The sequence below is a fragment of the Diospyros lotus genome, chromosome 5 (genome assembly GCF_014633365.1).
Source record: "Diospyros lotus cultivar Yz01 chromosome 5, ASM1463336v1, whole genome shotgun sequence".
Taxonomy (NCBI): Eukaryota; Viridiplantae; Streptophyta; class Magnoliopsida; order Ericales; family Ebenaceae; genus Diospyros; species Diospyros lotus.
The window spans coordinates 21327275-21343125 of NC_068342.1; the positions used below are offsets into that span (position 1 = coordinate 21327275).

The 15851-nt window shown below is 33.2% G+C and overlaps 1 non-coding gene across 1 annotated transcript; it reads right to left on the bottom strand.

Moving 5' to 3' along the window:
• Positions 1 to 15279: 15279 nt before the first annotated feature.
• On the bottom strand, positions 15280 to 15386 carry LOC127802965 (small nucleolar RNA R71). Its single transcript, XR_008023410.1, has one exon. It is a non-coding gene; the product is annotated as a small nucleolar RNA R71 (small nucleolar RNA).
• Positions 15387 to 15851: the final 465 nt, after the last annotated feature.

Genomic DNA, 15851 nt, shown 5'->3' on the forward strand with positions numbered 1-15851 from the left:
TACCAAAATTAGCCATTTCTCATATATTTAATTTGACTAATTTCACCCCATCACATGAGTGACCACTTGAGAGACATATATAATTTCTTTCCCATTTAATTTAATGGGACCATTTTCCATTTCTTTTGCATTTTCCTTTTTTTGCAACATAATCATGTCTCCCATTAATTGCAAGAATGACCATATTCTAATTTCTTTTGCAATTAATTTAATCTTCCATTTATCTTGGACACCACTTTGCCAAGTGTCACTCCATGCCACCAACCTTGGCTTCTAAGACTAAATCTAAACCATCCATATGGCACCCCCATATAAATACACCAATTTAGGAAAAATTAATTATTTCCACTTCCATAATTAATTTCCTCTTTTTCTCATAATTAATTCCTTTATGGAATTTCTCTCCAAAATTACCAAAACACCCTTTGTGAATTTTCAATCCCATTTATCTCCACATAATGCAAAATAGGAACTAATTCACTTCCATACTTAATTCCACCTTGGAATTATCTCCAATGTACCAAATTATCCTTTATTGGACTTCACTATCCAAATTACCAAAATGCCCCTCTCATAGGGAACCCTCAATCTCAAGGATCCGACACTTTCTCAAGGGCATTTTTAGAATTTTCTCATTTTCTTTCTCATTCTTTTAACACCTGTAACACCAGGTGTTACAGGAATGGTGTTCCCATGATGCAATTAGTTAAAATATGGCTTTCAAAATATTTTCTCTATGAAGGATTTGGGAGAAGCATCCTATATTCTGGAAATAAGGATCTATAGAGATAGATCCAGGAGGTTGCTAGCACTCTCCCATAGCGCGTACATTGACAGGGTGCTAAAGAGGTTTAGCATGGAAGATTCTAGGAGGAAAGTCTTCCCATCTCACATGGAAAACATCTCTCTAAGGCTATGTGTCCAAAGACACAAGATGAGAGAGATAGGATGAGTCGAGCACCATATGCCTTGGCTATTGGCTCGATCATGTATGCCATGTTATGTACGAGGCTTGATGTCGCATATGCTTTGAGCATATGTAGTAGATATCAAGCTGATCTAGGTGAGAAACACTGGATTGCAGTTAAGAACATCCTTAAGTACTTGAGAAGGAATGAAGAGATGTTCTTGGCATATGGAGGAGAGCATGCTGTGAAGGGGTTCACGGATGCCAGTTTCATGTCTGACTATGATGATTTTTGAATCACGTACAATCAGGATTCATATTCTGCCCAAATGGCGGGGCCATGAGTTGGAAGAGTTCCAACAAGAGATAATGGCAGATTCAACAACTGAAGCTGAATACATAACAGCCTTCGAAGCAGCTAAGGAGGTTGTATGGATCCGTAAGTTCATTGATGAAGTTAAAGTGGTGTCTAGTATTGTTGATCCAATAACAGTTATTGGGACAACAATGGAGCCATCGCGTAAGCAAAGGAACCACGGTCTCATCAATGGACCAAATTTGTATTGTGGCATCACCATTTGATAATAGAGATTATCAGCTGAGGTGACATATATAGAGAAAGTATCGACGAATGACAACGTCGTAAATCCCTTGACTAAAGCTTTATCCTAGGAGAAACATGAAAGTCATGTTCGATTATTAGGTATAAGATACATGATTGATTGGCTCTAGTGCAAGTGGGAGATTGTTAGTGTAGATGCTCTAGATCCAATCAGATTGGGCATGTTGTACACTGACAATTGTAATCGTGTTTATTATTTGAATAAGGAGTTATTCAAATTCACAAGAATTCATTCTATTAGTTTTTTGTTATTATTGTAATAACCGAATGAAACTAGATAGAAGTTCATACAGTGTATACTGTGATTAATCTATAAAGATGTGAGATGATGCATCATAGTTTCTAAACATCATTAAACTTCCCAAGTCGTAGCAATGTCAAGAATAGGCATTGATAATTGCAGTAAGACTTGTATGTGCTATGTTTTTGCTATGTGATAGCAATGGGAGTCTCACACCCATAGGCATGGGGATGCCTAGACAAGTACATAGGTGAACAATGTTGGAGAACGTGTCATTGGACATGACTCTCCATGAGAATCCATTTTGGTTATATGTTGATGGAATTCCCATACGAGATGGGTGTAACTAATCCTTGGACTTGAGGTTGTCACGGTCATCTCATAAGAAGTTGGTATGCTTTGACATCGTTTTGATGGGCCTAGATAAAGGTTGCATGTGGGCGATCGTTGGGTATATCGTGAGGCTTATGGAGATGGGTGCATAGCCAAGATGGGACTCGTCTATCCCTTGATAGAGGATGATGTATCTAAGGCGGCTTCAGTGGATATTCACTTTAAATCCTTAGTCATGGTGAAAGAGATCAATAAGGAGTTATTGATTCACTTTCTATTAAGTGAAGATATCCGGATGATCGAAGAAAAACTTATGTAATCATAATCAAGCAACACATTGCCAACTTGAGATCACATATGATACATTGATGAGAGGATCGTATTACACGGTAACCATGCTCATGAAAGGTTATTTGTGGATTATGAATCCTTCTGAATAATTGGGTAGGCATTGCCAACACATTGCCAACATATTCGAAAGCCTAATGAGTTATACGCAATAGGCACGGTCCCTGGCTTAAATCAGGAGAGCGGGTGTATGGTTAAGTGTGATACTTTGGGAAGAAGTTATGTCGTCGTAGGTTCTCACGGAAAAAAAATAAATAGACATAATGACGTCAATATGACGAGAGGTCGTCATAATGGAAAGAGTTTCCTAAAATGGCAATTGATTAAATTAGGAAGGAGTTTCTAATTTAATAATTTTCTATTTGTTGGAGTGACAAATAGAAAATAAAATATATTTGGGCTTAAGTTAATATTTGGACTAAATTAGATTTGGGCCAAATATTAAATTAAATATTATATTTGGACTAAATTGGATTTGGGCCAAATATTAAAATAAATATTATATTTGGATAAAATTAGATTTGGGTTAAATATTAAATATTATATTTGGACCAAATTAGATTGGGGCTAAATGTAACGCCCCGCTCCCACTTAAGGGTGTTACTCGTGAACAATTACCCGAATTGTCCACTTGCCCAGCCTTAGGTGAAGGGCGGACCATATTTCAAGCAGAAACGCCCTAGGTGGGAACTAGGCTCGTCATTCCATTCCCTTAACCCCAAGATTCACTAGCAAAATTGGGCTTTAACCACACCGCATTTGATTAAAAAGAAATCTCATGAAGACGCCCAATCATTATTTTCTCATTTGAATTTAATTCTTTTTTCATCCAAGAATTTTACCGGGCTCCGTAAAAACACCATTTAAATCAATCCATTGCTTGATTACCAATTTTTGGAGGAAAAACTCATAATTTTCAATTTTCCAAAATTTTGGCATTATTCTCTAAAATGCCCGAAAAATCTCTTTATTTTGAAAATTCTTCTGGGGCCCAAAATCAATTAAAAATTGCCCCCAAAATCCCCAAAAATTCCAATTTTTTTTAACAAATTGGCCAGCGGGGCTTGTTGGTGTTCCCGGGGCCCCGCGGGGCGCTAGCTGCACAGGCTAGCCGAGCATCACGCATGCTGGCCGTGCATGCCGCGCACGACCGCGCGCGCGGCCCTATTGCTTGCTGCTGCCACCTGTTGCATTTTCACTTCTTTTCCCCCTTTTTTTTTTCTTGGGCTTTTAAACCCCAAATTTTCCAGAAATTTAATTAAATAAATGACTTCACTTTCATCCAATTTTTGTCTCTATTTTCCAACAAAATCATTTTATTTTACATCTTGGTTGCTTCCCACAACACACCCAACAATGAGACTTAGACCACAACTTAGGCTTCAACATGCCATAAGCCAACATCTCATTTTAAAATAAAATCAAACCCTCCTAAGATATGAAATACACACATGATCTTAGGCTTTAACAAGCCATTAACAACCAAATACATTACAAGGTATGAACTACACACAACAACATAGGCCTTTCATATGCTATACACTATTCTTGGATCTTCTTTCCATCCTTCCACATGCCATTCCACCATTGCCTTTTGATGTACCCGGGAGGGTGAAATGGATCTATGATCAAGTGTGGGACCCAATAGGAGATAAATCAAAGTCAAGAGCCAAGGAAGACCTGCTCGGCCGAGCCAAGTGGCTAAAGACCACTCGGCACAACCGAGTGGTAAAGACCACTCGGTCGGTCGAGTGGCTGAGACCACTCGGTTGCCGAGTGGTTTTCCCCCCACTCGGCCCAACCGAGTGGGGGCCCACTCGGCATGACCGAGTGGAGAGGGTCACTCGGTCATACCGAGTGATCCCTCCCCAAACTCGGCCTAACCAAGTGGAGGTCACTCGGCATGACCGAGTGACCATTCAGGATTGTCAATCCAGCCAAATCCCCCCCCTCGCCAGACGATCACTACAAGAAATTTGGACATTAGTGGTGACACAAAATTGTCACATATGATTAGAATTTCGTCACAAAACTGTATTAGTGACGATTTTATAGTGTCACAACCATCGTCACGTTAGGTCCGTAGGGAAAAGTAATTAGTGACGTTTTTTATATTTCGTCACAAATATATAAAGGAAAAGTGACAAAATTTTTGTCGTCACCAAAGAAATCTCCTTTAGTGACGCGAAATTTTGCCACGGAAACCAATAAAATTGCGTCATCTTCGAGTTCATATCGTCACAAAATTATTGTGATGGGATTTCTTATAGTGACAAAATTTCTATCGTCACTAAATACTATGACAACAGTGACATTAATATCGTCACTATAGCATTTTTATATTTCGTCACTATTAAATCAAATCGTCACTGAATAGTTTGATCAAAATTTGATTTGATGACGTAAACTAAAACGTCACAAAATATCATGTAATTATTGACACAAAAGATTGTTGTGAAAGGCAACTACCTTTCATCACAAATATTGATTTTGTCACTAATAAATTGGGTTGATATCTTAATTGGTGATGCATAAATATCGTCACCTATTAAATATATTTTTTTTAAAAATTGTCACAAAAAAAAAGAAAATTTGTCACAGATAGACCTTTTCGTCACTATAGCATGACTTTTATAACGTTAATAAAATTGTCAAAAAATAAAATAACCAATTGATGACAATTTAAAAATGTCTTAAATTCATTCAATTATATATTTTCTTTAGTGACAACAAAACAAAATGTCACTCAAAATTATATGTATAAATGGTGGCCAAAGTTTTATTGTCATAAATTCATAAATTAAATTTGTTAATTTGGTGACAAAAACAAGTTGTCACCCAAAATTGCATAATCTAATAAGTGACAATTACTTTTGTAGCAAATTGTAAAAACCTGTAATTTTTTTCTTGGACAAATATTATACTCACTATCAATTAATCTAAATTTTGAAATTAAAAATAGTAAAATCATATTACACAAAATGAATTGATATATGATGAACAAATCTCTGTCACAAAAAATAAATCTCAATATGACACATCCAAAAATATAAAAAGTAATTAACATCTAATTAGTATCTCAATAAAAGTTCTAAATTAAAAAAGTAGATTTTACAAAACTTGTTCAAATATGATGATACAAGTACCACCACAATATACTTCAACCTCTTCACTCCAACCCTTTAGTTGATTGTGCGTGCAATTCATTTAAACCTGAAATCAATCACAATGGTAATTGTATTGTGGTCATAGTAGTAATTGTGTTGGAAGGATAGAAACATGCAATGTAAGATATAAATTTTATTAGGTTGGACACATATAAAGTTTATTTTACAATAAATTAAATAGAAAAATAGTAATTTTATTCTTAACTTAATTTGGGGTTAAAGGAGATAGAATTGAAGGAGCCAGTTGGATCTCTGAACTCATAAAAAATTAGAGTAACTAACTGTAATTGCCCAACAAAAATGGAAAGACAACACCACAAAAATCACAGAATCAAGTGTGGGCAAACCTGTTTGACATCACACCATTCCACATGCAATGAGTTGCCAAAAATCCAATAACAGCTAGTACTATATATAGTAATGCAGGCTGAACAAGTAAATAAAATGTATATAAGCACTGGAATAGTTGGGGGGGGGGGGGGGGAAAGGAATAGAAATGATCCAACTACAGAGTAAAATATAAAAATTAAACCTTAAATGGCTAAGGTAATGACCAGTTATATAATGGCAAAGGCAAAAGCTACACAGGTGTGTAGCTTGGAACCAATTCGTGACATAATGGTAAGGACCAAACCAACCATGTATTCGAGAAAAGCACTCTTGAAATGCTGGCTTGCTTTTCACCTGGAGACATCAAAACACAATGCCAGTGCTACAAAAATGTTTGACAAGAAAGGGTGTGAGGAAACACTAAAAATAACCAAAAGAAAACAAACAAGTGTAATTATTAAAAGCACCATTATAACCATCTATATATAGGCTAGCTAAGGCTGCTATATGAGACATCTTATTGTCACTGCTGTAAATGAATTGGGAATGCATGCCTAACAGATTAAAGTAAATTACGTGCATTAGGTAAATGTAAGTTCATACTAGAGAGGTTACTGATTCCAAAAGGTTAAAATATATTACTAGTCTTAAATTTTTCACTTCATAACAAAGTGATCAAACTATGCTTTAATTTTGGTCTGTATAACTAGTAAATTTTAATTTTTGTTAAAATTCAACAACTCTTTTAATTTTCCTTCAAATTTTATTAACAAATTAATATTGAAGTGACAAGTATTAATATAAACCATGAGATTACTTGATTATGAGGTTTTGGCTAGCTAATTTTAACATTAAATGATATATTATATAATTAACAGTAGGGAAATAATATATATTTATGGAATTTTTTATTCTTAAAATATATTTAATATGATTAATCACACTCAACACCCTTAAAACTTCAACCAGATGATTATTAACAAATCCTAGTAATTTTACAGAACTTTTAGAGTACCACTTGTAATATAAATTTAACAGTTAGGAATATATATAATCTGTAATTCTTTATGTATTTATACTAAATCCCAAAAATTCATATAACTTACCCAAAGAAAATTCTTTATGTATATATAATCTTTATGTATTCTTTATGTATTTATACTAATTCATATAATCTGTAATTCTTTATGATTTAGCATGAATAAGAAAAGGACCTGTGAAGAGAGGACAAGATTGTCTCCTTCCCTTTTGCAATGGTGTGGATTCAACAAATATAACTAAAGAGGTACCTTTGCTTTTTGTATAATTAAATTGACATATCTCCTCTCATTTTTTATGTCTCAACAAAATCAGTTGTTGTCTTGACATGCAAATAGGAATTGCATCCAATATGCATGCGTATGAGTGTCTATCTATGCACTGTGGACAAAATTTCTCAAAAGTAGCCGGATAGATTTTCAAACATTTAAATACGCTACATGGGCAACCTTCAGAAAGATAGATTTTCAAGTTCAACATGAAGATCACACCTGGGATAACTATGTCCCCAAGTCCAAGCTTCGAATATGGGCGCGTAGCATCTATTGTTGGGAATAAAAGCTTCAAAGAGTTCATGTTATTGCAATCAAAATAGTACAACTACAAACCTCATGATTTAAGAAACAATCAGATTTATGTATCCGCAGTAAAATGCGAGCGAGAAGAATCAAACCTTATACAAGTGATGCGACTGGCGACGATGAGAGTGATGGCGATGATGAGGATGGAGCGACGGCGGCTTGGGGACACAGAGAAGGATGAGAGAAGAATTTAGGGATTTTGGGGACACATAAGGATTTAGGGATTTTGGTGCCCTGTGGGAGGATAGGGGGTGTTGTATTTGGCCATGGGAAATAGGCAGGAAGATTCCTGCCTCTTTCCCTTGGTTTTGTTTTTAATAATTAAATAAAAAATAATATTAATAATTATTTAATTAATAAAAATAATTTAATTTAAGATTATGATAGTTGATAAAATAATTTAAATTATGATAATTATTAAATAATTTAAATACAATAAATTAGTTTAATATATAATTTTCTAATTATAATTTTTTAATATATCTTATTATCAATAAATAACTAATGTTCAATAATAATAGTTTAATAATTATATTTATGTATTTATAAAATAATATTATTATATTAAGAGTTGTTTATATAATGTTAGTTAAATCTTAATTTTTTTATTATTTTATGATTAAAAATAAAAAATTTAATCAATAATGACGAGAAAGTTTTAATTAACAATGTCAATGAAAATCGCATTATGTTTGAAAGAGATGAGCAATAGGGATTTAGGGAATTGATAAGGGGAAGAGGTTGGAAATCTCTTGTTATTGTTTTTTTGTTGTTTTATATATATATTTTTATTTTTTATTTAGTTATTAAATAAAATAAATTAAATTATAAAAATAATATTAATAATTATTTGATTGATAAAATAAAATAATTTCAGATTATGATAATTGTGTAAAATAATTTAAATTATCATAGTTATTAAATAATTTAAATAATAATTTATCATTATAATATAAAATAATTTATCATAAATAATAATTTATCATAATAATTTTAGATTATGATAATTATGCTTTGTTTCACATAAAAGTGTGCAAACGATTGGTTCGATTATCGAATTGATCGAAAAGTAATAACGAAAATAACTGAATTGCATGTAATAATCGAATCGAATTGACCAACAAACCCCAAATAATCAAACTAACCAAAACTGAATAATTAATCAAACAAAATTAGTAAAAATTGAACTGAACCAAGAATCAAACTTTCTAACAAAATAACCAAACAAACTGAAGTAAAGTCTGGCCTTACTGTTGTTGTCGGCCACCTAACAGGGTGGTGATTCCAATTATATATCAAAACTAATCATTGTATTCCACTAACCACAATGATTTATATATCTAAAAATCAAATTGATTTAAAACAAATAAATTAAACTTAAAATAATATGACATGGCAACATGTTAATTTTTATAGCTTATGGTAAAAACTCATTCTAAAATAACAATAATAAGAACAAGAATTTTTAAAACTCATTCTAAAATAATAATGATAAAAACAATAATTTTTAAAACTGATTCTAAAACTCATTCCACTTTTTTTGGGATTATTATTATTTTTGTAGTTATTATTGTTATTATAGTGCACTATTCAAAGCTAGGTGTGCTTAATAACAATAAATTAATTTTATTTTTAAATAAGATACATTTATTATATATTATTTTTAACATTCGAATAATTCTATTAGTTAAGTAAATAATTTAAATCATAATATATTTATCATTAACCAATAAAATACAATAAATGCATATAATCTAACAAAAAAAATACATTTATCGATATTTAAACATTGCCCTAGTCATTCAACTTAAAGTTTATTTTTTAAAATAAAATTATATTATTGTCAATACGTCATTGTTTATTCGTCTCACTTGTTTCTGTCTTAGACAAAAGACAAGAAATTTCAACATGAATATTAATAAATTTAAAAGATATTAAGATTGGATAAAATAATAAATAATATAAATACTATTTAGAATAAATTTTAATATTTCATTTAAAATTTAGTATTAATAGTCAAAAAAATATTAATAATTATTTATTAACAAGTAATTAATTACTCATTATTTGACAAATAATCATACGTGGCACATTTTTTCGTCACCCAATATGATACGTAATTGTGAGTGCACAACACAAAAATTATCAATAACCATTGGTGACGAAACTCAACATCACCCAATGATACTTACAAATGTGACTATTTGTAATGTGTCACAAATAGATATTCTTCCATATCTGATACCAAATAAATCGTCACCCGGCCTAATGTCTTCACCTTATATATCAACATAAAAAGTTACTAACAATGGGTGACGAAACTCACCGTCACCTAATATTATTCACCAATATGACAATATGTAATGTGTCACAAATAGGTATTTTTGAATACGTGACACAATAAAATTATCACTAAATGTAATACTAATTAGTGACATTTCTAAAATCGTCACCATATGCATTAAATTAAAATATTACTAACAAGGGGTGACGAAACATAATGTCACCTAATTCTATTCACACATGTGACGATATGTAATGCGTCACAAATAGGTATTCTTGCATACATGACAAAAAAAAAATCATCACCGACTATAATACTTATTATTGACATTTCAAAAATCGTCACCTTATGCACCAAACTACAATATACTAACAATAGAATCGAAACTGAACGTCACCTAATATTATTCACAAATGTGATAATATGTCAAACATCACAAATGGGTTATTCTTGTATAGGTGACGCATATCATATCGTCCCCAAATCTAACACTCATTAGTGACATTCCTAAAGTCGTCATCTTATGCAACAAACTAAAATATTACTATTAATAGGTGACCAAAGTTAATGTCACCTAATATTATTTACAATTGTGACAATATCCAATGCGTCACAGATGGTCATCCATTTATTTGTGACACAAACATATCGTCACCCAATGTAATATTATATGATGACGTTTTATTTTTCGTCACCTACATATACAAAGCGTCACAAAATCACTTTTCGCAATCGAGTGTTGGCACTAAAAGTTGGTGCTAACTTATGCATGACGTTTTTTTGTGACGAAATCTCAAAATCATCACAAAAAAATAACAGTTCATGAATTTTGGTGACGAAATGCTTATATCGTCACAAAAAAGTACTTTTTGTGACGAAAATTCATTGCGCCACTAAAAAATTGTCACTAATAGCAAAATCTGTTGTAGTGGATTAGCATTGCAAAATTTCCGTAATGGGCCGCGAGATTTCCGCAGAGAAAACCGCGAGGCCTCTCTCTCTCCTCCACTATAAATATGAGACCCACCTTCATTCTGAGGTACGCAATTTTGAGTAATCAAAGTATACTTTTCTCACATTCTCTCGAGATTCTGACTTAAGCATCGGATGGTTTTCTCAGGGACCCCCACCCGCGTCCTAACGGTGCTCTCGTTTTGTAGGCCACTCGGTCACCAAGGGCACTCGGTCATCAAGGGCACTAGTCATCAAGGCCACTCGTCGCCCTCAGGTCACTCGGTCACGGCCACTCGTAGCCCTCAAGTCACTCAGTCATCTAAGCCACTCGCCATCCTCAAGTCACTCGGTCATCTAGGCCACTCGGTCACTAAGGCCACTCGGTCATCAAGGCCACTCGTCGTCCTCAGGTCACTCGGTCACGGCCACTCGTCGCCCTCAGGTCACTCGGTCACAGCCACTCGTCGCCCTCAGGTCACTCGGTCATAGCCACTCGTCGCCCTCAGGTCACTCATCATCCGAGGCCACTCGTCATCCTCAGGTCACTCGTTCATCCGAGGCCACTCGTCAGCCTCAAGTCACTCGTTCATCTTGGGCCACCTGATCATCAGCCCACCTGATCATCAGCCCACCAGATCTACCAGATCCAATTACTCATCAAGATTCTCATCAGTAAAGGCACGACTCCCAAGACTCTTGTGTCTCTCCCCAATTAAAAATAGATTGTTGTATTTTGGCAACAACACCTTTACTTTACCATGCTTCCACAACCTATATCTGAGGGTAAAAACCTCATGAGCTATTAAGCTCAATAAGGGTGCAATGCAAAATAAATATGAACATAACAAGATTATATGATGCCAAATGCATGCAAGTGTGGTTAGGTCTCTTTGCCCTCACAACCCACCAAGGTTAGAGGCATTAACCCACCATTTCAACCATGTTCCCAAACTAACCTATGTCCATAAGTCTCATGAACATAAAAGAGCATGCCAAATGCAACATATACACTTATGAAACATACTTACAACACATTGCAAGGCCACCCTCCCATGGGGCCATCGCTTACCTCATTCTTCTCTTTGAATCTTTAAATCTATTTCTCAAGAGAACTCCCACCATCATCTTCTCCCATCTAAGATGACATTCCAACTTGTCACTCACTTTGCATACAAGAATACTAAATAGAGAAGAAGAAGAATGGAACATACCTTGATTTGATCTTCATTTCTTCTCCATTCTTCCCTTTCTTCTTCATTTCTTTCATCTTCTCTCTTTCTTTCTTTCTTTCCTCCTTTGAGAGATTTTTCCCTAAGTCTTGATATCCCAAAACTCAAGAGCACATCCTAGCCCTTGATCTTTCTTTTTGAGACTCCATTTCAACCCTTGAAAGAAAACACAATCCATGCCATGGTCTCATTAATTCTCAACCATTGGATTGTTTTGCCTTTTCAAGACTTAATCTCCCCCATTAAAAGAAAGCACACTTTTAATGTGTTGGCAATCTATGTCATTTCCTCTCTTTAAATCCCCACCCTTGGATTTATTCTCTTTTCAAGAATACATCTTACCCATTAGATCTCTTGAATTTTTCATTTATTTCTCATTTACTTAAATGAGACTATTTTCATAACCATCACACTTGGGAGACATAATTAATTTCTTTCCCATTTAATTTAATGGGACCAATTTCCACCATTAATGCATGACTAATTTATTTGTTTTTGGATTTTTTTTAATCCAACACCATCATGCCTCTCATTAAATGCTTGAAAGACTAAAATAATTTTTGTTTGTATTTAATTAAATCACCTATTTATACTTGAACAAGACTTTGCCAAGTGTCACCTTTTAAACCCATACTTGGCTCCCAAGTTCTCATCTCATCCATCCATGTGGCATTTCCACATTTATTCACCAATTTAGGGAAAACATAATTATTTTCTCAAATAATTCAATATCCACCATTTTTCTTATTTTCCATAATTAAATTCTTCTATGGAATTAATTCCAAAATTACCAAGATATCCTTTGTGAATTATTAATCCCATATGTCTGCACATAATTACAAAAGTGGGATTTAATTCACTTACTCACCTAATTCCACATAGAAATTATTTCCAATTTACTAAAATACTCTTTATTGGATTTCACTATCCATATTACCCAAAATACCCCTTTCATAGGGCACCCTTAATCTCAAGGATCCAACACCTTCTCAAGGGCATTTTTGGAAGTTTTATTACTTCCTTTCTCATTCTCATAACACTAGGATTACTGGGTGTTACATTTGATGTGGGAATTTATATACATATTTATTGGTCATAATTGAGTAGTGTTTAAGTATTTTATATGTGTTTTATCTATAATTATCTAATATTTTAAGTTTCTTTTATATATATTTAATTTTTAGTATTTTTTGTTATTTTACATGAATTTTACTTTGTGTTTGGGTTGAATAAAAAAATAATAAAGATATTATAAAGTTAATATTAGAAATTAATATTATAATATAAAAAATAAATATAATTATACTTAATAGTATATTAATATTAATATTAATATTATATTTTATATTATATCATATTATATATTACATAGCATATTATGTTATATATTATATTTTATATATAAAGTGGCGTGAATGCATGAGTTGGGTGTGTGCATATAATAATTTATTAATATAATAAATGGAGTTCAATTGCAATGCAATTGGAACTCCATGCCCTGCATATATATAATAATAACACAAATAAGGAATGGAAAGAAGGGGATTGGGCAGAGACTTGAAGGCTACGGCGCAGGGAAGATTTGGACTTGGCAGAACTTGGGGCGGCGGCCATTAAGGGAACTTGAAGATAGAAGCCGAGGGTAGCGGCTATTGGAGGATTGATTGGAGGATTCAGCAGCAACTTTGGACGCGCAAGGATTTGGGCGGCAGAACAAGGAAGTTGCGACGAAACTTAAAGGTTGTGCAAGGGACGCACGCAACTGTAACCAATGACAGCGGGTGCAGTGGCGTGACAGCGGGTGCAGCGGCAGAAGCTCCAGCACCGAACAGATCTGGGCATAGGATTTGTTTCTTCTTCTTTCATATTTAATTAATTTTCCTATGCTCCTAATGTCACTTGGGATTTTAATTAAATCTGCCATGAACTAATTTATTAAACTAAGGCCATGTTTTGGCCGAAACTATGATGGTGCATTTTTCATAAATTTATGTGATTGAATAAATTGTGTTATGTTGAGTTGTGTGGTATGAGATTTAATGCGTGTGAATAATTGGCCACTATTTAGCGATACGCTAGGAATTTCACAAATTGTAATACGTTTTCATTTGGTTAAACTTTTATAGAAATATAGGAAGTTATTAAATGAGAGTAGACTCGTTATAACCTAGAAATAGGGTAACGAATGCATTAGGAGATTTCGCCGTCACATACTCAATTGACCAATTCATTTACATAAAAATATATGATTTGCATTGCATAGTTAGGTTCATACATGTGCCTTAGTTATTAAAATCCACTTATTTCTTTGTTTCAAGTTTCCTTCCAAATCAATTTTATTTTGTTAATCTAATTAATTTATTCTTTCTGTTCTTTATTAAATCTGAAATTTTTATTATCTAAATAATAAAGAAAGTTTATAAATTTGGTATTTGAAATTTTTCCTCGTGGGAACGATATTCTTACTTACTATTATATTACTTGTTCGACCCGTACACTTGCGGTATATTTTAGGGTGATCAAGTTTTTGGCGCCGTTGCCAGGGAAAGTATTTTTCAATATCAAATTAAAAATTTTTCTTTATTAATTTAGATTGTATACATTTTTTTTGTTTTTGTTTTGAGTGTTTGTGTCTTTTGTGATTTTTTGTTTATTTATTTTATTTTATTTTATTTTTGTTTTCATTTTTTGCTTATCTTACATAATCTTGTTTTACATTGTAGGCTGAGTAGTGCATGCCAAGAAAGCGTGGAGAAATTCAACCATTTGATCCAGAGATAGAAAGAACCTGTCGAGCAATAAAGAAAAGGACGAGATTAGCACGACAAGTAATAGTCATGGCAGAAAATCACAACCAGAACTTGAACCAGAATCAGAATCAAAGATTACTACGTGATTATGCCATACCGGACCCAGTCGGAGCTCAAGCCAGCATATTGAGACCAGCTGTCAATGCTAATAACTTTGAGATCAAACCAGGACTCATTCAGATGGTTCAGCAAGGGCAATTTGGTGGAAATCCAACTGAAGACCCTAATGCACATTTAGCAACCTTTTTAGAGATATGCGACACCATCAAAATGAATGGCGTCAGTGAGGATGCAATCAGACTGAGGCTGTTTCCTTTTTCGTTGAGAGATAAAGCTAAAGTGTGGTTAAATTCCAAAGCTCCAAATTCATTTACCACATGGGTAGCCGTATCACAAGCATTCTTGAGTAAGTATTTTCCACCAGGTAAGACTGCCAAACTTAGGAATGATATTACTAGTTTTGTTCAATTTGATGGTGAATCTTTGTATGAGGCATGGGAAAGGTTTAAGGAATTACAAAGACGGTGTCCACACCATGGTTTGCCTGACTGGTTGATTGTACAGACATTCTATAATGGTCTATCTCATTCAGTTAGAATCACTATAGATGCTGCCGCAGGGGGTGCACTAATGGGTAAGTCTACAGAGGATGCATATGAGCTATGATTAATGCTCAAAAATGCCAAAAATTTGTTATATTTATACCCCTAGTTTAATCTTAACATTGGTTTTAATTGAATATTTATATTCAATTTGTGGTTATATGCAGGTTTAAAAAATTAATATAAAAATATATATAATATCTATAATATAAAAAAAAAGTAATAATAAAATAAATATAATATAATATAATATATAATATATAAATATAATATATAAATATAATACATATATATATTCTATATTCATGCGTGACATACATATATATAATATATAAGATATCAATAACATATATTCTTTATATGTAGCGTGAACCAGTGGACGTGAAGTAAGGCTAATTGCAATTT